Genomic DNA, 24,299 nt, shown 5'->3' with positions numbered 1-24,299 from the left:
CAGAAAGATAACTGACTTGAAAAAAGAAAGGACACCTTTGAAACATTGACAGTAAATAATTTAATTACTTAAATACCTGAAGGCAGTGTGGCAGAATCACCAGGGAAGACTTGTTAAAACACAGATTCTGACCACACCCCCAAAGCTTTGGAGTCCATAGGTCTGGAATCGAGCCTGAGAATTTGCATTTCTAACAAGTTCCCAGGTGATCCTGATGCTGCTAATTAGGAACTACACTTTGAGAATCACTGCCTTAGAACTTATCTCTCTCTCTCTCAAAAAAAAAAATATATATATTTTTCTTAATAATCTATGGAATAATTTTCTGAAGAGAGACAGTTCATTCTTTACCAGTAGCCTCCCTCTTATTCTACCCTTTCTATCAAAATAATGCTTGTCAAAGAGAAAAGTATTGAAGACCCTGCCAAGTAAGTTACATCACAAAAAGTAGTTTTTGAAGAAGGGAAATAGCCCTCTTTTGAGTTGCATCCTACTACCGCCTAGTCTATTTGGATACCTTACTCATTTTTCTTTCTCATGTAGTGTGTGCCCAGGTGCATCCAGTTTTTAAGAGTCTCCTGCCTTCTGACTCACTTCATACATATGTCATTAACCAGCTCTCCTCGCATCTAAGTACTGAAACCTTAGATCCCATTTGTTGAAGTACCTCAAGGAGGTTACCCACATCTCAAGGGAAGTCATCTCCCAAGAGGGCTATCTAAGCTTTGTCTTCATTCTTGCCATCTCCATGTAAGTATTCTCTGGGGTGTAAGGAAAATTCTTATTTTGCACAGTTTTTAATCCTTGTTGATGAATGCATTGATCTGGTTCATACTTAGTATAAACGGTTTGGAATTTTGACTTTGAAATACTCTAGTCTCCCCTTCTCTAACTGTCTACTAGCAAAAATATGGGAGCAGAGGAGCTAGTTAATAAGTCTAGTTTCTTTAGGGACATTTTTTGAGTTTTTTAAACAACAGATGAACATCTTTGCCTATTGGATTGAGAGAGATTCCAAAGATTGGCTAGAATGGGTGAAATGGGTTATTTTGATACATTATTGGTAGAATTATAGATTGATTCAGGCTTTCTGAAGTGCAATATATCATACATACAATAATTTAAATTTGTATACACTCTGACACAGAAATTCAGTATCTGGAAATTTATCCTTATCAAATAATAGACACAGATATATGTAAAAAGATATTAATTACTACAGCATGTTTATAATATTAGAACTTTAAACAATCAAAATGCCTAACAGCAGGGAGTTGTTAAATTAATTTTCATGTATGCATATAATAGAATACCAGTTGTTGGAAAAGATGAGATTGATGTATGTGCACTGATGTGGAAAGTTATCTAAGGTAAGCAGTGAAGTTAAAAAAAAAAAGAACAGCTTGCTTAATGGTGCAGATGGAAAGGTCCATTTCTGTTTTTACAAGAAAGTTTAGATTTTTTACAATGAGCATGAATTAATTTACAATAGAAGTCAATTTTTATATTAAATAAAAGAGTGCTATCAAATTACCAGTTAATGACGTTGACCTTCATTTAAAAATGAACTCCTTTTCTAGATCCTAACCTAATGTGGACTCTAATGTGTTGCGTGTTTTACCTGGCTCACATATTCTGGTTTGCACCCTGAATAAAGCATATCAACTTAATTAACATCAATTTAATGATGCAGGTATTAATTTACCTGTAGAAATTTGAGGGAAAGGATGAGGAAGTTAGCTCTTAGTTATCTGCAGTTATTTTGATTTAAAGTCAGACTGGCCATGTGACCCTAGAGGAGTCCCATCGTCTTTCTGTCCCCCAGCAACTCATCTACAAAATAAGGAACCCGGGACTTGTCTTCTGGTGCCTCTTGATCCTCTCGCCCAGCATGCTGCTTTCCCATCCCTTTCTTTTGGAAACAACACATTGCTCTTCCTGTAAGACTGGTATCCCAGGGAAGGAATTACCTAGTATAACATCTGGCAAAGAAACATCTAGGGTAGATGACCTCTGTAGTCATGTCTAACTTTCTGCTTCTGACAATAAGAAAATGGCAAAAAAAAAAAAAAAAAAAAAAAGAAGAAGAAGAAGAAAACAGTCATTTCCTCCAAGGAGGCTGGTTGGTAGACAGGAATAGAATGGAGACTTAATGTTTTACTATATTCTTTTTTTTTGCATTTAGAGTTTTGTGTACTTTACTCTGTTTGTGTGTTTCTTAGTCACTACAGAAATAAATATTTTTAAATAATTTTTGAGAAGACAAAGTATAATTTATGGTATCTTTTTAAATAGGTTGGATAGAATAAAGATTTATTCTGTGTGAATTTATATACGTGAAAATAACAGTGATTATCTCTTTGTGGTGGAACTGTGAGCGAAATTTGCTTTTTCTATGATTGTATATATTTTTGCAAATTTTCTTCCATGAACATCATGTGGCCAGATCAATCTTCTTAATTTTAACCATTAATCTTACAAAATAAAAAGTGTAAAATAAAGAACAAAAGGAGGCCAAATGAGCGCATCAAAACAAGGGGAGAAGTTATCACACAATCTCTATTACCAACCATGTCACTTGACACAGACAGGTGCTCAGGGCATGGCCTGGGAATCACTGAATTTCAGCCCCTCAAGCCCTCATGCCTTCTCTGAATGTGAGCTGTTTTCTCAGCTTTAAACCTTCCTCTTCCTAAAATCCCCTCTTTCAAAACCTCCACCCGCTGCCTCATTTTCATCTCAATAGGTTCACCCTCTGCTCAGGTATCTACTTTGCTCTTCCTTCTCCAGGAAGCTCCCTGAACTCCCAGGTCTGGGTTGGGTCCCCATCCAGCGTGTATCATTACTAACCCCTTACTAGACTGTAGTTCATGAAATCAGGGCCATGTTTAGCTTGTTCACCATTGTACCCCAAGCACCTGTCACAGCATTTGACAGACAGTAAACACTCTATAAATATGTGCTGAATGAATGAATGAAGTCAGTTGTACAAGCTCCACTTGTGGCATATTATGTGCACATTTATTTCAGCACCTTCATGTGGACTCTAGCTTGTTTCCCTTCCAAAACACTCTTACTTTGCCAGCTACCATCTTCTTAACCAAAAGCAACTTTTGCAGATGTGGTAATAAAGAGTTGGAGTAAGCATACAACCTTTGCCATATATTTATATGTGCACTTCACCCTAGAGGCTTCTCATTGCCCTATGTATTCCTGGATTTTGTGATTGGCACTTTGATCTCAGAAGTGTTATGAGATATTCCTTATTTTCTGTAGAAATTAGCTTGAATGAGCAATTAGGGCAATAGTAAAAACTTCAGACTTTCTTTGTGCAAACTTACAGACCAGAGTTTACACTGAAGGTTCACTGAATAAAATACCGAATACTATTAGAGGTAGTTCTTGAGCTGATGGCTATGATGATACTGATGAAAGAGTTTCAGTAATCTGTTCATTTCGAAAGCTTGGGTTGAGTTGTCCCAAGTGAAGACTGATCTCTAATAAATTATTCAATCCGAGTTAGAAGCATGCTTTATTGATATCATGATTGTAGTTGTTGTCGGTAATATTATAAAACAGTGGCAAGTAATATAATTACATAGGTCCTGTAGTATGTGAAATCTGAAAGGAATTTTAATGATCACCTAATCCTACACCTTAAGTATCTTATAGACGAAGGTACTGAGACATAAAGAGATGAAGTATTTAACTCTTGGCAGAGTTGGGTTTAACCACAGAACTCCTGCCTTTAAGTCTTTTTTTAAATTGAGATATAGTTGGATTTATATTATAGTGTTAGTTTTAGGTGTACAGCAAAGTGATTCAGGTATACATTTTGTTCAGATTCTTTTCCATTATAGGTTATTACAAGATATTGAATATAATTCCGTGTGATATACAGTAAATCCTTGTTACTTATCTATTTGCAGATAGTCGTTTGTATGTGTTAATCTCATACTCCTGATTTGTCCCTTCCTTCTCCCTCTCCCCTTTGGTAACCGTACTTCCTTTTTTTCTATGTCTGTGAGTCTTTCTGTTTTTTATGTAGATTCATTTGTATTATTTTTCAGATTCCACATATAAGTGATACCATATAGTATTTGTCTTTCTCTGTGTGACTTACTTCACTATCATATTCTCTAGGTCTATCCATGTTGCTGCAAATGGCAATATTTCTTTTTTTATGGCTGAGTAATGTGTTTATATCTATATCTATATCTATGTCTATGTATTCCACATCTTCTTAAGACAACTGTCTTTTGATAGACATTTAGGTTACTTCCGTATCTTGGCTATTGTAAACAGTGTTGCTGTGAACATTGGGGTGCATGTGTCTTTCAGAATTAGAGTTTTCATCTTTTTCAGATATATGCCCAGGAATGGGATTGCTGGATCATACAGCAACTCTATTTTAGGAACTCTATTTAAGGAATCTCCATACTGTTTTCCCCAGTGGCTGTACCAATGTGCATTTCCACCAACAGTGTAGGAGGGTTCCCTTTTCTCCACGCCCTCTCCAGCATTTATAATTTGTAGACTTTATGACAAGAGACATTCTGACTGGTGTGAGGTGATGCCTCATTGTGCTTTTGATTTGCATTTCTCTAATGATTAGCAATGTTGAGTATCCTTTCATGTTGGCCATCTGCATGTTGTCTCTGGGAAAATGTCTATTTAGGTCTTCTGCCCATTTTTTGATTGTGTTGTTAATTTTTTTGATATTAAGTTGTGTAAGTAGTTTGTATATTTTGATAATAGCCCCTTGTTGGCCGCATTATTTGTAAATTCTTTCTCCCATTCCGTAGGTTGCCTTTTCATTTTGTTGATGGTTTTGTTCGCTGATTAGGTCCCGTTTGTTTATTTTTGCTTTTATTTACTTTGCCTTGGGAGGCTGATCTAAGAAAATATTGTCTGAGAATGTTTTGCCTATGTTCTCTTCTAGGAGTTTTATGGTATCATGTCTTATACCTAGCTCTTTAAGCTATTTTGAATTTATTTTTGTGTATGGTATGAGGGAGTATTCTAGTTTCGTTGATTTACATCTAGCTGTCCAGCTTTCCCAACACCAGCACCACCTCATTGTCTTTTTTCCATTGCATATTCCTGCCTACTTTGTCATAGATTAATTGACTGTAGGTGCATGAGTTTATTTCTGGGCTCTCTATTCTGTTCCATTGATCTATATGTCTGCTTTTCTGACAATATCATGCTGTTTTGATTACTGTAGCTTTGTAGTGTAACCTGAAGGCTAGAAAGGTTATGTCTCCAGCTTTGTTCTTTTTCCTCAGGATTGCTTTGGCAATTCTGGGCCTTTTTTGGTTCCTTATTTTGTAAATTTTACAATTGTTTGTTCTAGTTCTGTGAAAAAATGTTTTGGTTAATTTAATAGGAATTTCATTAAATCTGTAGATTGCTTTGGGTATCATGGCCATTTTAACAGTATTAATTCTTCCAATCCCAGAGCATGGGATATCTTTCCACATATTTGAATCATCTTCAGTTTTCTTTATCAGTGTTTTATAGTTCTCAGCATATCCTTGGTTAAGTTTATTTCTAGATTTTTTTTTGGTGTAGTTTTATACAGGATTTTATTTTACTTTCTCTTTCAAATATTTTGTATTAGTGTAAAGAAATGCAGTAGATTTCTGTATGTTAATCTTGTATTCTGCTACATTACTGAATTCATTTATTCTAACAGTTTTTGTGTGGAGACTTTAGGTTTCTCTATATACAGTATCATGTCATCTACAAATAGTTACGGTTTTCCTTTTCCCTTCCATTTTATGTACTTTTTATTTCTTTTTCTTATCTGCTTTGGCTAGGGCTTCCAATACTATGTTGAATAGAAGTGGTGAGAGTGGGCATCCTTGTCTCGTTCCTGAATTTAGTGGGAAGGCTTTCAGTTTTTCATCACTGAGTGTTATGGGTTTGTCATAAGTGGCTTTTATTATGTTGAGTTATGTTCCCTCTATACTCACTTTGGTGACAGTTTTTATCATTAAGGATGTTGAATTTTGTCAAATTTCTTTTCTGCATCCATTGAAATGATCATGTGTTTTTTGTCTTTCTTTTCGTTGATGTAGTGTATCACATTGATGTGCATATGTTAAACATCCTTATGACCCTGGGATGAATCCATCTTGACCATGGTGTATGATCCTTTTCATGTATTTTTGGATTTGGTTTGCTAATATTTTGTTGAGGATTTTTGCATCTGTGTTTATCCCGGGTATTAGCCTGTATTTTTCTTTCTTTCTTTGTTTCTTTTTTTTTTTTTTTTTTTTTTTCTGTAATGTCTGTCTGATTTTAATATCAGGGTGATGACAGCTTCATTGAATGAATTTGGGAGCATCTCCTCCTCTTTGGTTTTTTGAAATAGTTTGAGAAAGATAGGTATGAGTTCTTCTTTGTATGTTTGGTAGAATTCCTGATTGAGCCTGTCTAGTCCCGGACTTTTGTTTGCAGGGACTTTTTAAAAAATTATTCTTACAGATTGTATTTCACTAGTGATCAGTTTGTTCAAATTATTTGTTTCTTCTTGACTCTGTTTTGGCAGGTTGTATGTTTCTAGAAGCTTGTCCATTTCTTCTAGATTGTCCAATTTATTGGCATATAACTGTTCATTGTATTCTCATATTATTTTTTGTATTTCTGTGGTATCAGTTGTTATTTCTCCTCTTTCACATCTAATTTTGTTATTTGAGTCTTCTCTCTTTTCTTCTTGGTGAGCCTGGCTAGAGATTTGTCAATTTTGTTTATCTTTTCAAAAAAGCAGCTCTTGTTTTATTGATCTTCTCTATTTTTTTTAATCTCTGTTTTATTTATTTATTTTCTGATTTTTATTATTTTCTTCCTTCTGCTGACTTGGGGTTTTGTTTGTTCTTCTTTTTCTAGTTCTTTTAGGTGGTAGATTAGGCTGATTGAGATTTTTCTTGTTTCTTGAGGAAGGTGTGAATTGCTATGAACTTTTTCTTAGAACTCCTTTTGATGCATCTCATAGATTTTGTGAGATTGTGTTTTCATTTTCATTTGTCTCTAGGTATTTTCTAATTTCTTCTTCGATTTTATCATTGACCCATTGGTTTTTTAGTAGGATGTTGTTTTATCTCCATATGTTCATTCTTTTCCTATTTTTCTATCCATGGTTGATTTCTAGTTTCATACTGTTATGGTCAGAAAATATGCTTAAAATAATTTCTATCCTCTTTAATTTGTTGGGGTTTGTTTTGTGACCCAGTATGTGTGCTATCCTAAAGAATGTTCCATACATGCTTGAAAGGAATGTGTATTCTGGTTTTTTGGGATGTAGTATCGTGTAGATATCAATTAAGTTTGACTGGTCTGTTGTGTCATTTAGGACCTCTGTTTCCTTGTTGATTTTTTTGTCTGAGTGATCTGTCCATTGATGTCAGTGGGGTATTAAAATCTTCTACTAATATTGTATTATTGTCATTTTCTCCCTTTATGTCTATTAGTATTTGTTTTATATATTTACTTTCTCCTATATTGGGTGCAAAAAAGTTAATGAGTGTAGTGTCCTCTTCTTATACGATCCCTTTATCATTATGTAATGCCTTTCTTTGTCTTCCTTTATGGCCTTTATTTTAAAGTCTGATATGAGTATTTCCACTCCTGCTTTTTTGTCATTTCCATTTACATGAAATATCTTCTTCCACCCCCTCACTTTTAGTCTTGTGTGTCTTTCACCCTGAAGTGCATTTCTTATAGGCAGCATATTATAGATTCTTGTTTTTTTAATCCGATCTGCCACTCTATGTCTTTTGATCAGAGCATTTTGTCCATTGACATTAAAAGTAATTATTGATACAATAAATATATATATGTTCATGTATAACTGAAAAATTGTGCTCTACACTGGAATTTGACACAACATTGTAAAATGATTATAAATCAATAAAAAATGTTTTAAAAAAAGTAATTATTGATATATATGTACTTACTGCCATTGAAATTCTTGTTTTCCAGTTGTTCTTGTGGTTCTTTGTTGTTTCTTCTTTTTGTTTTTCCTCTTGTGGATTGATTAATTTCTTTAGTATTATGCTTGAGTTCCTTTCTTTTTGGTTTTTGTGAATCTACTGTATATTTTTTATTTGTGGTTACAACAGGGTTCAAGTATATTGACTCATAACCATGTCTACTTGCTTTAAAATGATAGTCATTTAAGTTTGAACACATTCTAAAAGATCTACATTTTTATCCTCCCCTTTCCCCTTTGGTAACCATAGTTTGTAATCTGTGTCTGTGAATCTATTTCTGATTTATCCTCTTTTTAAGATTCCACATATAAGAGATACAGTATTTATCTTTGTTTGACCTATTTCACTTAATATGATAATCTCTAGGTTCATCCATGTTACTGCAAATGGCATTATTTCATTCTTTTTTATGACTAATATTCCATTATATAAATATACCACAGATTCTTTATCCAGTCATCTATCAATGGACATTTAGGTTGCTTCCATATCTCGGCTGTTGCAAACAGTGCTGATATGAACATTGGGGTGGGTGCATGTATCTTTTTGAATTCAAGTCTTCTCTGGATATATGCCAGGAGTGGGATTGCTGGATCACATGATAACTCTATTTTTAGTTTTTAAAGGAACCTCAACACTGTTTTCCATAGTGGCTACACCAGTTTACATTCCCACCAACAGTGTAGGAGGGTTCCTTTTTCTCCACACCCTTTTCAGTTCCCTTAAGTTTTAATTTAGTAATTTTTATAATTCACTATTACTTGTAATATAATCTTACATATAACTGTAGAAAAGCATGAAATTAAGCTTTGTTGTATAGACATAATGGATATACCAGTAGTATATCTCTGAATGTGCTTAGTCCAGGTTGTGGATAGGATAAAGCAATATTTAAGAGGGAATATATATCCCCCCATAATCAAATTACTATTTTTCATTGAGTCTAAGATGCCACTGATTACATTAATAACATTTTATTTACCACTAAGAAAGAAATAATTAATTGAAGGCTCTATCAGTTATGAAAGATCCCAATTTTAGAAATATGTGGAAAAAATGTCATCTTAAAAACTGATGAAGTATAGTGATAGGATCATGTGTATACTACTCTTTTCTGCTAAAATAATTGATTTAATGTTACTAATGTCTCTGTATTTATTCTGTGTTCATTGGTAAATATAAGTGAAGGACACAGGTGTAAATATTTTCATGTAACAGATATATATAAGAAAGAATTCATGTAAATAGTTTTTTTGTAGATGAAATCAAGATGCTTTTGAAAACCTAGCTTGAAACCAATCTTTAAAATAGAGTTTGTTGCCTTAGCTGACTATAAATTTAAAGCATCATCCAAGAACTGGCTCTGATTCTCTGTGTCCTTTTACCTCTACTACCACCAAATATTGGTCTCTTTTTTTTTTTTTTTTTTTTACTTTTTTTGTTGAGTTATAGTCATTTTACAATGTTGTATCAAATTCCAGTGTAGAGCACAATTTTTCAGTTATACATGAACATACATATATTCATTGTCACATTTTTTTCCCTCTGTGAGCTACCACAAGGTCTTGTATATATTTCCCTGTGCTATACAGTATAATCTTGTCAATCATTGGTCTTTAACTCAGCCTTGCTTCTCTTGAAGCAATCAGATGCTGGAGTAATTCCAGGACTCAACATCTGTTGTCCACACCACACAGAGCAAAAGGAGCCTCAACCATCCCAACTTTCTTAGCTGGAGGCCCAGGGTTCACTCTGATAGACCAGCTTGAGTCACAAGCAGTTCAGTGGAGTCATTAGGAGCATAAATTCCACAGCCAAACTGCCTGAGTTCAGAATCCAACCCAGCTCACTATTTATAAGCTCTGAGCCTCAGAGCAGCTAAAGAGGGAGTTATAATAGCACCTACCTCATGTTGTGAGGGTTAAACAGACTAATGCAGTGCTTCAAGTAATGCCTGGCACTTAGTACATGCTATGAAAGTGTGATTGATGGTGGTGATGAGGTGATGTTGTCCATCCCTGAAGCAATCACTGTGGCTAGAGGAGACTGTACTGAATGGCTTCACCTAAGTCTCAAGTCACCTCCCATGTAATAAGAAGCATTTGCTTCTCTGGAACCACATGAGTCTCCAAATAGGGGCACTGAGAATGAATAACTAGGCAATTGAGGTGTAGAAAGCAGGTAGCAGTAGCCAACAAGTAGCTACTGCCCAAATCACAATTCAAATACATGGGGTTGTTTGACAAATTATATTCTGAAATGAAGACCATATGTTCAAGGTAAATAATCATCCTTTGCTTTATGTCTTTGACAAGTATATATGTTCATGTACCAAGTTTCCATGTTGTATAAATCATATGCTTAAAAAATATTACTCAGACTCTCCTTCTCCTCATATATTTTCATTCATTTTACTACTCAGTCTGTACTCGTTGACAATCCACTGTGGACCAGACTTAGCAGTGAGCAAACTGAACATGGTTCCTGCCCTCACAGAGTTTGCAGTCTTATATAATGTTAGTCCTTAGCAAGTATTAATATTTCTTTAGCTAGATTCCTAGTCTATAAAATGGAATTGCAAATAAGACCCTAGAAGATCAACATGGGAATATTTTTTGGTTGAGTAGATTATTTTTGACTATAGTTTTATAATTATAAATGTTTTTTATATGTCTGTCTTCACTGTTAGACTGTGAGCTGCCTGAAGGCAGAGGCAGCATCCTATTCAGTTTTTTACCTATAACAGCTAAGGTAGTGCCTGGCACATCGTACAGCTTTTGATTCACTTCTTTAGTCCCTACTCCAGAAAAGCAATACACATGACTGGAGTGGGTAAAAGCTAGGTAGGAAAAGGTAATTCCTGAGTATTTATCCAAAAGATACTTCTGATTTTGCAATTTTTGATCACTTGGAATTAAAGTTTACCTTACCATTATCTATATATCAAAGCAAAACATGGCTTATCATCTACCTCAGAAACTCAACCCCAATTTGTAGCTGGGCATTTTTCCCAAATTCCTCTGCAAGTAGGTATGACCGTGTGATGCAGACCTGACCAGTGAGATCTAAGTGTTAAGTATTTAGTGGTACTTCCTGAGAGCCTTTTAAACATCTCTGTAAAAGTCTGTAACAAGAAGAAAGGAGACATGCGACATCTGTCTCCCTGCTGGTGGCTTGCATTTGAATGGGATGGCTGGAGTGCAAACAGCCAGGTAAAGATGATGGCGGGGAACAAGAAAAGAGCCTGTACCCAGCACCCACGCAAGCACCACACTAGCCGGGGGCAGCCTGTCTTGGCTTCTTTATGAAGAAGGAAGAATGAAGCGTCCACCTGTTCAAGCCCCTGTTGTTTGTTTTGGGTAGTTGTTTGCCTTTTGTTACAGGTTGCTAAATGTAATCCCATGTGAAACCCACACTCGTGTTTCTAACTGTGTAGGATACCAAGGAACCAAATAAACAACCTACATATCTTTTTTTAAGGACAACTTTCTTATATGCTATATGCCACTCCTTGGAAATAAGTTTTGTCTATTATTGAATCAAAATATTTAACTTCTGTGATTCTGTGTGTCCTTAAAGTTTGTAAATTCAATTTCTTTGAAAATCTGTAACTCAGACCTTTTAATTCACAAAGATTTAGGAGGAAAGAAGGGATTTCTTCCCCTGCAGAGGTCACCCTAGCCACCTCCAGCAGCAGCCTGACCTGTCTTTGCCCGTCCTTTGGCCACTATGGGTTTGGGAAAAGGGAAGGGGGACAGAAAGCAAAGGGGTGAGAGGATCCTCCAGAGTGACTTGTTGTTTGTAGCTAATTTTTTAAAACCCACAGCCCTTTTCTCCACCCTCTTATGTAATTAACCTCACTTGAATCTAAACCCTGTGATAAAGGCAGGACCAGTATTATTATATTCATTGTGAGGTTGAGTGAACTGGGGCTCAGAGAGGTGATAGGACTCCCGCAGCCACTGGTATTGTTGGGGGACGAGGTCTCTTCCCCTCAGACATACTCTGGTTTCCTACACACTCACAGGCCTGACCCAATAGAATAATTTCTGCTTTCTTAAAGTAAAGATATGCTTCTCCTCAGTATGAGTTAACAAAGACTGTCATGGGACCATCTGAAGTTAGACAATCTATATCCATCCTATTTTTCTTTTTCTGAATTTCATATTTGCAAGCAGATATTGGTGACAGAATTAGGGGCCGAGGGTGGATTAAAACACAAACGGGGGAACTTTACTGATATATCAGTCCCTTCCCAGGGTGTGCTTCTGAATGACCAAGGCCCCTGCTTGCTGGGCTGGCAGATCCCTGACTGATCAAACCTGCCAGCACACTTCAGCGAGACCCCAGCAAACATTTGGTATCAGGGTCAATATTTACCTTCATTTAACGTGTGCAGCACTTCATCTATTTATTTATTTATGCAGCAGGCAATTAGGCTTCACGGAGCAAAATCCTTTTGTTCTCTGCTTAGGTTACTGGATATCAGAGCCGTGGAAAACAGCTTTCAGACAATACCATCCAACCTTTAGTGTGCGATGTTTGCACACGGTTGCTTCCCCTATGGGAGGGAAAAAGAATACACAGACATGCCCACAAATGGATGTTGGGAATGTATTATAATACACACTGAAGGATACATTATTAATAATATACATTATTTGAGAAACCTTATCTAATATTCTTTTTAATTTAGACATGCATCATGTCAATATGTTGTGGGTATTTTTGGTACTTTTGAGAGGCTTTTGTGAATAGAAAAGATGATCTAAGAACTTCATTTTTTTTTAATAAGTTATGTATTGAAATTAAAAATGGAAAGTCTAGGTCTTTTTCATGCTTTTAGTTTACTTACAGATCTTATTATTCTGTTCATAAAACTAACTTTAATAATCACTTTTAAGGAAGATTCAATTAAGGTATTAAATTAATACAAATTTAATTAACTATTAAAAAATATCTTCAAACTTTTAAACTACATTTATACATTTTATTTCCATATTAACTCTCTAAAGTATTTCAACTCTCTAAAGAACAGGCAAACCCTTTTTAAGAACCTAAATTACTCTCATAAGTGGATATTAAGCATTTCTTAATGTTTTAAGATTTCTAATCCTATTTTAAACTTAGTTAGATATTCTTACATTTTCCAACTTAAAGGCACAAGTTTAAATCAATTATTCAAGTATAAATTTATGTTGGAAGTACGGCCATTTGTTTACTCAAACAGGCTCAATTCCCTTAAATATTATAAATACTTCAAGTACCAAATATGCACAGGTCCCTTAAGACAAAAGTTGATATCCCACATTTGTGTCTCTATTTAATTCTGAATCTTTTGGAGAGTAAAAGTTGCTTTAAAACTAAGGGGTGGAGGAAAACTAAGGAAACAGTATTATCCCAGATAATTTTAGAGTTACTATCTCAACATGCTAACATTGCTTCAAGATCACAGGTATTAACTGGGACCTGAGGTTAATGGTTAGAAATATGTGGCACCATCTTCCTCCCAGCCCCTATAGTCAGAATGTGTCAACTCCAGTGACTGGGTTTGAGATTCTCCTGACCCCACAGGGTGGTAGTCTCTAAATAATGGATGTGCTAAAATCTTTTTTCCCTCTTCTGCTGTCCCCACCCCTGACACTTGAGCCAGTAACTTGGGGTAAGTCTCCTCCCTCTCCCTCCATTCATATTCTAGCCAAACAATCACCAGATTATTCCTGTTTCACCTACAACATCCAAAATCTCTATCAAATCTGCCCCTCCTCTCCTTCCCCACAACTGTTGCCTAAGTTCTGGCTTCACAGTTCCTGCCTCCAGTCTCGCCTGTCACCTTTCTGGGAACTCTCCTACAAGCCTCCTCCTTCAATCATGTTGATAACAACCATCTACCACCCCTGCCATTTACAAATGCCTTCAGCACACCAGGCAACAGGCTAGGTGCTCTACCTGTGTTTTCCCATTGGCTTTCACCAGAGCCCTGCATGAGACAAATTATTAGCCTCGCTCTAAGTCAGTTGCTTCCATTAGCCTCGCTTCTAGGTCAGTCTCATCATTCCACTCACCTGGTGAAAATTCTGCCAGGGGTTTCCCCTGCAGATGCATGCTCTCCAGCACAGACCCAGTTCTCACCCTGTGTACTTTGCCCCACGAACACCCACTCACCCTAAGTTCTAGTCCATATGAATCATAGCCAAAGGAGGATATGTGCACTTTTATTTTTCTTGTATCCCACCAGATTTCTTTTTCCAAAGTTGTAGCAACTATTTCTCCCCATCCTCACTACCCTTTTTAAATTTGGCCAACCTGATGTGTGAAACTAATATCTTGTTGTTTAAATGTTTCCCCTGACCTCTAGTGAGGCTAGACTATACATTTTTTATTTATTAATAAAAATTTTTATTTTTATTACATTTTATACATTCATTAAAGATTAAAATTTCCTCTTCTATAAATTGCCTTATCATAATCCTTGCTCAATTTTCTGAGTGTTTTTCCTTTTCTTATTAATCTGTAGAAGCTCTTTGTGATACTAACTTTTTAATTTTCTAGTAAACATAGCTAACCATTATTGAGAGCTTTCATGTTCCAGGAACTGTTTCCCCAGTCAAGTCTAGGTCTTTTGATTTTGTTCATGTTATATTTTTCTAGGTATAAATTAATAAATGTTTAATGAATAATGGATAAATGAATGAGTAAATGAATTGAATGAATGAAATGTGTAAATTTTATGTGCGCCCCCCAGTCAAAGACTGGCTTTTTGTACAGGGGCTATTTCATCATAGGATTCCTCTGTGTTATCTTGTGCCTCTCTGTCACTTTTCCAATGACCACTCTCTGCCTCTCTGCCTCTTGTTTGGCCAGGTAGTAAGTACACCAGAGACTCAATAAATGCTTTTAGAATGAGGAGAATGCCTTTCTCTCCCTTTAAGTGTTGGACTTTGGAAAAGGGGTCAGGATACACACACTCAAGGTAAGAGAGAAAGTGCCTCTTGTTTCATGAATTGTACGGAGGGAGCCATTATTAGTTACCAGAAAATGATATGCCTGGCACTTAGGGACATAGAAGATCATGGAAATGAGGCAACTAAAATTTTAATGTTATTTCTTTAATATACTGTATCCTTTTGGGAGGAGTTTAAATTTCTTCCTGGCTTGTTCATGAAGCACCAACCAGCCTGCAGAATTCTAGAGACATTTCTTCCTTGTTTCCACAAAAAGGAGCAGAATGAATGACAATTGGGCAAAATAGAATGGTGGAAAAATATTAAGCCAGCATCAGAGAGGTTTCACCTCCAAAGTATGGATTAGATGATTTTCTTTTAATTTTAGAAGAGATTTGCTTTTGAATTTATAGGAGTGTATGTACCCCAGTGTAAATTCAAGATTAAATTATTCCTTCAAAATCCCCACCCCATTTTTTTCTGCTGAGTCTAGAAAACAACCTCAAACTCTCCTTTCTGGTGTACTCTTTCCCCCTCCCCCCTGTCCCCAGTTTTCCTTTAACAGTCCTTTCTCTGAAATGACTCATAAATTAAAGTCCGTGCATTTGGGACACATTGTGTGTTACTTGCAGATAAAACACTTAAGTGTTTCATTTGGAATCAAACACAGTTTCCTGAGGAAATAACTGAAATCACAGAATCGTTGAATAAGCTGATAAGGAAAATCAGGTCACCAGGCAAAAGTTATCTTTTTTGAAACAAAGAATCTAAAGCAGCTTTACAGAAACACACAAACAGAAAGGCCTCAGTCCAGAAATCACTTAGGTCAGACTCTCTTTACAGGGCTGTAGTCAATCAGAAAACAAAGGTTTCAGTAAAAATGAAGAGCAGCACCAGGTTGCACAGACTCATCAGGAATAACTACAAAAGCTGCCTCCCTGGAGATGGATTTATGCATGACATCCGGCTTTGACGGTGCACCTGTCTCCTGGCTGGAAGCTGAGGTCCAGGCAGGATGATCAAAACACTGGTCCATAACTTATTCTAGCCTGAGGATGATCACTGACATCAGACTGTGGTGAATCTTGAGCAGGATCAATTCATTCACTCATTCATTATTCAATGAGACTTTATTCGAGCACATGCTCTACCAGCCATACAGTAGGTCCTCATTGGGGGAAAACAGTCCAGGTTTGAAATCTAGCCGGGATAGGCAAGTAAAATGCCTACAGAAGCCATGCGGGTAATGTAAATAAGGTAGGCCAGGGAAACTGGGAATTGTGGTAGACTGAAGAGTGTGGGTTCCATTGAAAAGAGGCTGCCTTTATTCAGCTCCACTGATGATTTCCACAGGGGACCACAAGCGCCGTATTGTCACATTTCCAGTTTTCAAAAAAGAAGCCTCAAATCCCAATTTTATTATGAAATTTATTCTGTTTAAAAATTGACAACTAATAACGATTTTTTTTTTCAAATTCTATATCACCAAAATATGACTGAAAGGCCAAATTTGACCTGAGCATCCAGAAAACAACCTCTGATGCAAATGTTATATAGTATGTAAAACATGGGCAATCCGTTTCACAAAGCATTGACATTTCCCTCTCCCCTTCTCCTCAACTTTTGGAAATATGTGAAATATGGAATAGCTACCCTTAAAACATGTTGACATAAAACCAGCCTTTTTTAATGGTTGGAATATGATACTGGAAATCTCTCCTCACCCCAATCCCCCACCACCGTTTGGAGTACCTGGGGTTTCCTATGCAATGACTGAAAACACGGGAACCTTTCTAATGGAGTGTCCTTACCACCTGTTCTTCTTGTGTTTTATTTCCCCTATGGCTGTCTCAAGATCTAGATGCTACCCCTCTGCATAGTCTGAAACCTAGGCCCTCCTGGCACTGTGAATCTTCACTGATTTTTACAAAGGGGAAAGTAACTTTTTCCTTTTGGAGGCAGTTGCCCCCTTCTCCCTCTCTACTCCCGGAAGCCTCCCATTCTTTGTCTTTTGCCACAGTCATCATGTCCCACTCACCTCAGAGCTAATGCAACCCTTGCTGCAACAGTGTGCAAGTTAGGAAAAAGGAGCCTTGACTCCAAGGTAGTTCACTAACACTGGTTGGGAAATCATCAGAACATGCAAATCTCTGACTCCTTCATGGATAGGCTCCCTTTCAGTTCTCAGTACACAATTTACACACTGATAAGGGGTGACCCTGTGCCCATCCCCTCCAGGCACATTTTCTTTCCAATCCACCCTCAAACTCTTTTTCTTTTGGCATCTCCTAAGCCCATGGCCCTTGGTTTTCAACTTCTGTCTTCACAATTAGTCAGACAGTCAATAGTGAAGGACCTGAACTCTGTGCCCTACCTCCACTCCAGGTCTAAATCATGTAAAGGATTGACAGGCAGAGTCACCTTTGTCAGGCTATGTGAGAGGGATGCTTTAAACAACCTGGTACAGGGTGGGACTTGGAAGCTATTCAAGAATTCTTGAGTCCAGACTTCAGAAAAGAGACTGAAAATAGACAGCCACAACTGCAAACTAGTTCAATCAACCAAAAGGACAGATATTTTGGATTTGGTTTTTCATGCACATTTTTTTTTCTAAAATTTAGATTTTAATACTTTTAGGACTTTAACCATGCCTTTCAACTAACTTATATACTACGTGAATTAAGAAGTAGATTATGCTGTCAGATCAAAGACCCAAAGTAACAGTGACTTAAATGAAATGATTTTGTTTTTCTCTCACGTAATATAGTTGGAGCATAAATAGTACAGAGCTAGGATGACAGGTCTATAGTGTGTGGGACCCAGGCCCCTTCTGTGTTGTTGCTCAGCCAACCCTAGGGTGTGGTTCTCATCTGAGTCATCCAGGATGGCTGGCTGACTACCACCATGAATAGGTTCCCGCTGATGAGAAGAGAGAAGGGAAAGGTGGGGTGTGTGCATTCTCCATAACTACACAACTCAGAAGTTACACTGATCTCTGCTCATAGCTCATTGTTCAGAGCTTCATCGCATGATTAGTCTGCTTGAGCTGCTATAACAAAGTACCATATACTGGGTGGTACAAATAACAGAAAGTTTTCCTCACAGTTCTGGAGGCTGGGAAGTCCAAGATCAAGGTGCTGCCTGATTTGGTTTCTGGTGAGAGCTCTCTTCTTGACTTGCAGACAGCTGCTGTCTCACTGTGTCCTCACATAGTGGGGAAAGAGCAATCTCCCCCTCTTCTTAGAAGGCCACAGGCCTATAGGATTAGGGCCCCACCCTTATGACCTCATGTACCTTTACCTCCTAAAGGCCCTATCTCCAGATACAGTCACATGGTCCTGGTGGCAGGACAAGGGTTGGCTCCAACAAATGAATTTGGAGGGGATACAATTCAGTCCATAGCACGTAGCCTCACTTCATTGCAAGGGAGCCTGAGAATTGCAGTGTGTGTTCTGAGCAGCATTCCATTACTAATCCTGGAGGTCCATTACTTGTATCTTGTACAACCCAGCTTTTTACCTGCACAGTTCTTCCCGGCATTTCCTTTAGCAACACTCTTTGAGTGCCTTTGTTATTTATTTTCAGTTTTCTGAATCCCAGCAACAGTCATACCTATAGTCAGAAATAAATATGCTATAAAGACCCGCATAAATGATGCTCTTATTACCCGCAACTGTTCTCCCCATCACTGTAACTGAACATTACTTTAGCCTCTCAGTGAACAAAAGTGGCCAGTGAGCTAGTGCTAATTGCATAAAACCATTTTAATTTACAAAAACTATGCAAAACAAGAGAAAGCAGTGCCACCTTTTATTTCTCTCATAGTGACTGGCTCAGCTTCTGCTCTGTAGCCTTGTAACCTGACAGGAGCGAGGCAGTGCTCAGACTCCTCACTTGTCTCAGAGAGCTGACAATGTCCTGCAAAAATCGGATTTTAAAACTATGCAAATTAAGGTCAAACAGCCCCACATCTGAGATTTAATGGCTAATCTGTTCAGACAGCTGCTTCTTGGCCATTAAATTACAAGGTGACTGAGTTCATTAAGATTTTCACACACAACTAACTCCTCAAATTGTATTTCATACTTCTCTAAGACTTTCATGGGCAAAGCTAGTCAGATGAGCTATGGTTATAGCAGAAAGGGCCAATCTGTCGCCATTTGTTTTCCAATAGACAAAGAGGCATTATTTTCAGGTTGATTAAAACTGGTCACTCAAGCCAAATTCCAGGATGAGGTCATGAATATCAGTCACTGTGGGGTTATTGCCAAAGGCAACTGGGAAGAGAGTCCAGTTTTCTTTGCTGAGAGACATATTGCCAGAAATTCAAATTAAACTTTAAAATTGTATTACTTTTATCCACATTATCCTGCACACATTAAAAATAATGATACCAATGCAGGTCCTTAAATATTAGTCTTCTATAGGGAACATTGTTTAAAATTTACATGTCTTTGGGTTAGAACTGGCATGGTTTATTATTATTGCTATTCTCTTTCCTCTTCTCAGACAATTGACACCTTATTTGTTTTATAAAACTACATTTATAAGGAAAATAATGTGGTATGTGCTTCATTCTGCTCATACAATTTATTTAATATTTTTTTATTAAATATGAGAGAATTTTAATAAGTGATAACATCACCATTCAAGCTTTCATATGTGTAGTGTGAGCTACTCTTTTTCCATAGAACTATCTAGCCGATGAATTGAAATTACTTTGAATTCTTAAAACAACTCTGAGCCTTTTACTGTAAGATGTTATGAGAAAATCTCACAAACTGGCAGCAGTAAGGAAATGACTATAAAGTGAGGAAATGACTACCAAGTGAGAATTCTTAATCACAAAATATTTTTAAATACAATTTACTCTTAATACAGCATGTGTAATGTGGAAGTAAGGAATAAAATGAACTGGTATTGTTTGGACAATAAACACAAGCCATTTAACACAAAATAATTTATTGCTAAAATCAGAAATTGAAGGCTCAGAGAATAAATTGTTAATTTATGAGCTCTTGATTTGGAAAAAAAAAAAAGTAATCAGCTTTAGACTAACCTGCCTTTTCTATCCAGTGAGGCCATGAAATTCACAAAGCAAAAATTATTTTCAATCATAAATAATAGGAAATCAATTATACCTTGAATTATCAAAAATTAATAATGAAATAATCATGAGACTTAAGAGTTCCATTGGTTCATGAAATACAACCAAAGGAGTTAATTAAGCTTTAAAATATGTGAAAAGTCTTATTTACATGCTATATTATTTATTTAAAAAAAACTGTTAGTAATCCAAATATCTTTTTATAGGATGTGATTATAAAGTCATTTAAAACTGTACTCAAAAGAATATGAAATTACATGGAAAATAGTTATAATATAATGTTAAGTATAAAAAACAAGTTCTTAGATTTTTTTCCTCCCAAAGGAATGAATTACTGAGGTGGGAAATAATTTTGGTTGTCATCGATAAACCTATGAGAAAAAGCCATATTTAATACCTCCTGATCTAATGCTGTGATTTTAATAGTGGAATACAAGATCGCAAACATCAATTCTAAGTATCTCCAGTGGGGCATTTACTTGAATTCTGAATGCGTTAACCACCTCTTCTAGTTTCTCCCTGGGATCACAGTGGTAAAAGGTTTGTAGAATGTGTTGGATTCCAGGGGGTGCAGGCAGGAAGCACCTTCATTTTTCTCCCACTTTGATCTTCAGATAGCTCCTGTCAGGTTTTCATTCTTGGCCCCTGGATGAGAGCTTAAGCAGATCCCACAGATTTGCAGTCCCTTTCAGAGATTAAAAGGTTTTATTTTTAGGCACAGTATTAACAAATCCTGTATGACAAAAATGAAAACTTTGATCTCTCCAGCTTCTTCCCGCCACCATCCACAGACCAGTGGTAGGGAAGGGGCTTGATCTACTCCATATTTTCACAATTCTGCAACGAGGCTCCTCCACTTTCCCTCTCCTACTCGGTGTGCACCTTTGGTTCCTCCCGGGTTGGAGGAGACGGCAGGGAGAGGAGAGGTCAGGGGGGAATCAGGTCTGACTGGATGGGTGCTGTGATATTGTGGTGTTAGTGACCTCTGCCTAGCAGATGCACCAGAGCTGGCTCTATCTTTCGGGGGTTCTTTGGGGAATCTGCCCTCAATACATCCACCACTATATGTAGGCAATTCACTCCCTAGATGACTACTTACTCCCACCTCCCCAGATCCTGCTTCCAGTGGAATGTCCCACGCTGGTCACTCTGGCCCAGGGAATCTACTGTACCTCCCAGAAAGGACAGCCAGCATTGCTTTGACTGCAGCTGCTCACCCTGCCCTGTGTTGGTGGCAGGTCCAAAGAACCTGGACCCTTAGAAGTTTCCAGGCAGGAGTCAGTCCCCAGATCCTCTAAACTCTGGGAGTCATGTGTCAGTGTCTCCAGGGAACTCTCTCACCAGGGTCCACTCCAGGGCCATTGCTTTGTAAGGGCTTACGGAGGAGCCCCCTCACTTGGCTGGAGATGGGAGAGGGTAGCACCATCTCTTCCACTGGGAGAGGAGGGCCATACCACCGAGCTCAGTGCCCACCAGACATCCAAGAAATCCTCATTCTCAGTCCTTCACTGAACCTAGAAGAGACAACAGAGCCAGTTTGGAGTCACCTCTTAACCAGCCCTATAGAGATGGTCTAGCACTTCTCTTTAAAATATGGGGGTACTTGCCAACTTTGTGGCCTCAACTGAAGTTAAGAAAAATCCTGTTTGCTGTTATACACAGTACCCCTCATTCATAAATAATTTTCCTCTACTGTCTCTAATCGATTCCTATGGATTACCCTAAAAATCAAATGACAAGTTAGTTTCAAGTACTTTAAGTTTTCTGCTCAATCAGTCCAAGATCCTAGAGACCTTCTTAAATAGACTATAAGAATATTCAAGTCAGTCTGTTTTCTGCAGTGACTCATAACTGGGATTCAGACAGGCCCAGACTTGTCTGCTGATCTGGTGAGGCAGGCCTGCCGGAGAGTTTGCTTTGCTTTGTTGGTTGAAAAAGGAGAGAAGCAAGGTGCTCTAGTCCCAGAGGGAAGGAGAAGTGGAGAATATCTCAGTGATGTTAGTAGAGTCTCAGTGGTGTTCCCTGGGCCAGCCCCACAGACATGGGGTTGATTCTATGGGGAGAGTGGCCATAGGCAGAAGCTGAAGGAGCTGTTTTTTAAAGAGACTCTGTGTGATACTCCAAGACAGGAAGATGTAAGCAGTGCTGCTTCTATGCCCACATAAGGAGGAGAAAGCATCTTCTCCCCAGCTGGACACAGGCCACAGTGTGCCTTCAGAACATTGAGGACTCAGAAGAGGGCAGCATAATGTTCATTTGCAGGTTTGGGGGTCAGGGGGCAGCCCCTTCGGCCAGGACATCAGTAGCATCTCAGTGGGCGTCCACGATGGTGGCAGTGGATATCAACTAGCTAGTTCCTGGCAAACTCCCCAGAGGAAGTTAAAACATGTATCTTTTATGTGCTTCAACCACCTCCAAGTCCAGGTTCTCTGGGTGCCGTCCAGTCTCCCTTCAAATGTAGCTCTTCATATTTAACCAAGTCAAGCAACCCTTAATAAAATGGTGGAGAAGGAACAGAATAACTTCAATAACAACTCTCATTTGGGAAAAGAGAGAATACCATAGTCCCTGGACAAGAGCATATATTCTCTCCTGCTGGGCAGGAATAGCAAGGAGTCTGTGCCCTGACAGTCCTTGGTCTGCCCGCCAGCTCCCCAGCTTCTGATTGTGACAGGGGGCTCTCCTTTGCACAGAGATTTCCATGATCACCAACTCTGCTTTCTGGAGATCTCCCTTGTCTAATAACCCAGAAGTACAATAAAAATTGGGGCTGCTCTGATGGCTGCATGTCTTTCTGAGACCACTTTCTGTTGGTGTGAATTCTAGAGGCTCAAGAAGGTTGAGAGCCATGCTTAGGGGTTTTCTCACCACGTGACTACTTGAAAAACATAGTAGGCTTCCATTCTGTGGGCTATTAAGCAATGTCTTAGATCCATCTGAGTCATAGATTTTGGGTATAGAACCTGGACTTGGAAATTTTTTATTCTACCAACTGTGCCAGTTTCATGGTACCCCTTTGGCCTCTGCCCCAGGACAATTTAAAACAACAGAGGTAAGGCAGTGACCATTAGTCCTCCCCTTCTATGCAGTCACATCCAAGGTGACATTCACAGTGACAGTGATTGTGCCTGTTATGAGAGCAGGAGCAGCTTGGAAGGACTCAGGGAGTCAGGTTCTCCCAGGTTCCATACAATCTCAACCTACGGCTCTCTCTCTGCTCTTCTCTGAACCGACATTAGATTTGGGAGAGAATTTGTTTTTTTCCCAGATATTACAGGATCTGGATCTTAAGCTGAATTAAGCACTATAGAGAGAATAAACTGTCTTAGCAAAGCTGTGTTTTCTTGCCTCTCTGTTAAAAGGCTATTTGTTGGGGCATTATTGTTAATTAGATGTCTAAACAGTGTTTATTATAGCTAGCTTATAGTTACAGTTTATGTGAGATGTGTAAATAGGCCTCATGTTCAGGGCCAACTACTAAATTTTCAGAGGCCAGTACAAAATGAAAATGTCATGCTCCTTGTTCAGAACAAGCAAACAAAATACTGTTAAACGTACTAAAATATAAAGCTTTTCCTTTTCTTCTGTGCTCTCTCTCTCAAATTTTCCTGTATTTATAACTGTCTAATATTATTCTAAATAAAGAAAAATTAAAATTGTAAATTATTAGTATGAATTTTTGCCATTCATTTTTACTGTATGATACCAGTTTTAAATGCAAATATAAGAGCATTTAACTTGTACATGGCATTGCTGAAATTACACAATTTTTATTTTGTAGCTTATACATGGCTATGCATTTTGGTCTTACCTGAACAGTGGAACACTGCACAAAACTAACGCAACTGTTTTTATTTGCTTATTGATACATGCATATTCTTTTAACTTTCTCTACCTAAGCCTTCTCTTGAGGGAAGGAGGACTAACAGGAAAAGTAACTATGGGTTGCCTTATATTTCTCTCTCCTTTTGTGTCGTACTTTTCCATGTAGGTTGGCTAATACAGGGAAATTAGAGAAAAATGATGAATTCCTTGATTGTTCATATTTCCTAGAATGCCATTGCCTTCTTTCTGCATTCAAAGCAAATTTTGGTTCAAACAGAAAGTATGGTCTCCTGGGGCTGTCTAGGCCATTATTTACTGAGTTGTAGGTGTAACGTGCTTACTTTGTTCTTGCTTTGAGTCTAGCTCAACTCCCGTACATGGTGGGTCCACCAGAATTCTGTGCTTATGGGGTATCACAGGTACAAT

At 37.7% G+C, this 24,299-nt stretch overlaps 1 long non-coding RNA gene across 1 annotated transcript in view; it reads left to right on the top strand.

Annotated features, from left to right (window-relative positions):
* The first annotated feature begins 527 nt into the window (after positions 1 to 527).
* LOC135321071 (uncharacterized) overlaps positions 528 to 24,299 on the top strand; it is a 45,657-nt gene continuing 21,885 nt past the window's right edge. Inside the window, exon 1 of the long non-coding RNA XR_010380495.1 lies at positions 528 to 750. This is a non-coding gene — a long non-coding RNA (uncharacterized LOC135321071). The remainder of the gene's footprint in view (positions 751 to 24,299) is intronic.

Source organism: Camelus dromedarius, chromosome 3 (genome assembly GCF_036321535.1).
Source record: "Camelus dromedarius isolate mCamDro1 chromosome 3, mCamDro1.pat, whole genome shotgun sequence".
NCBI lineage: Eukaryota > Metazoa > Chordata > Mammalia > Artiodactyla > Camelidae > Camelus > Camelus dromedarius.
This window is presented reverse-complemented; position numbering and strand designations above follow the sequence as displayed.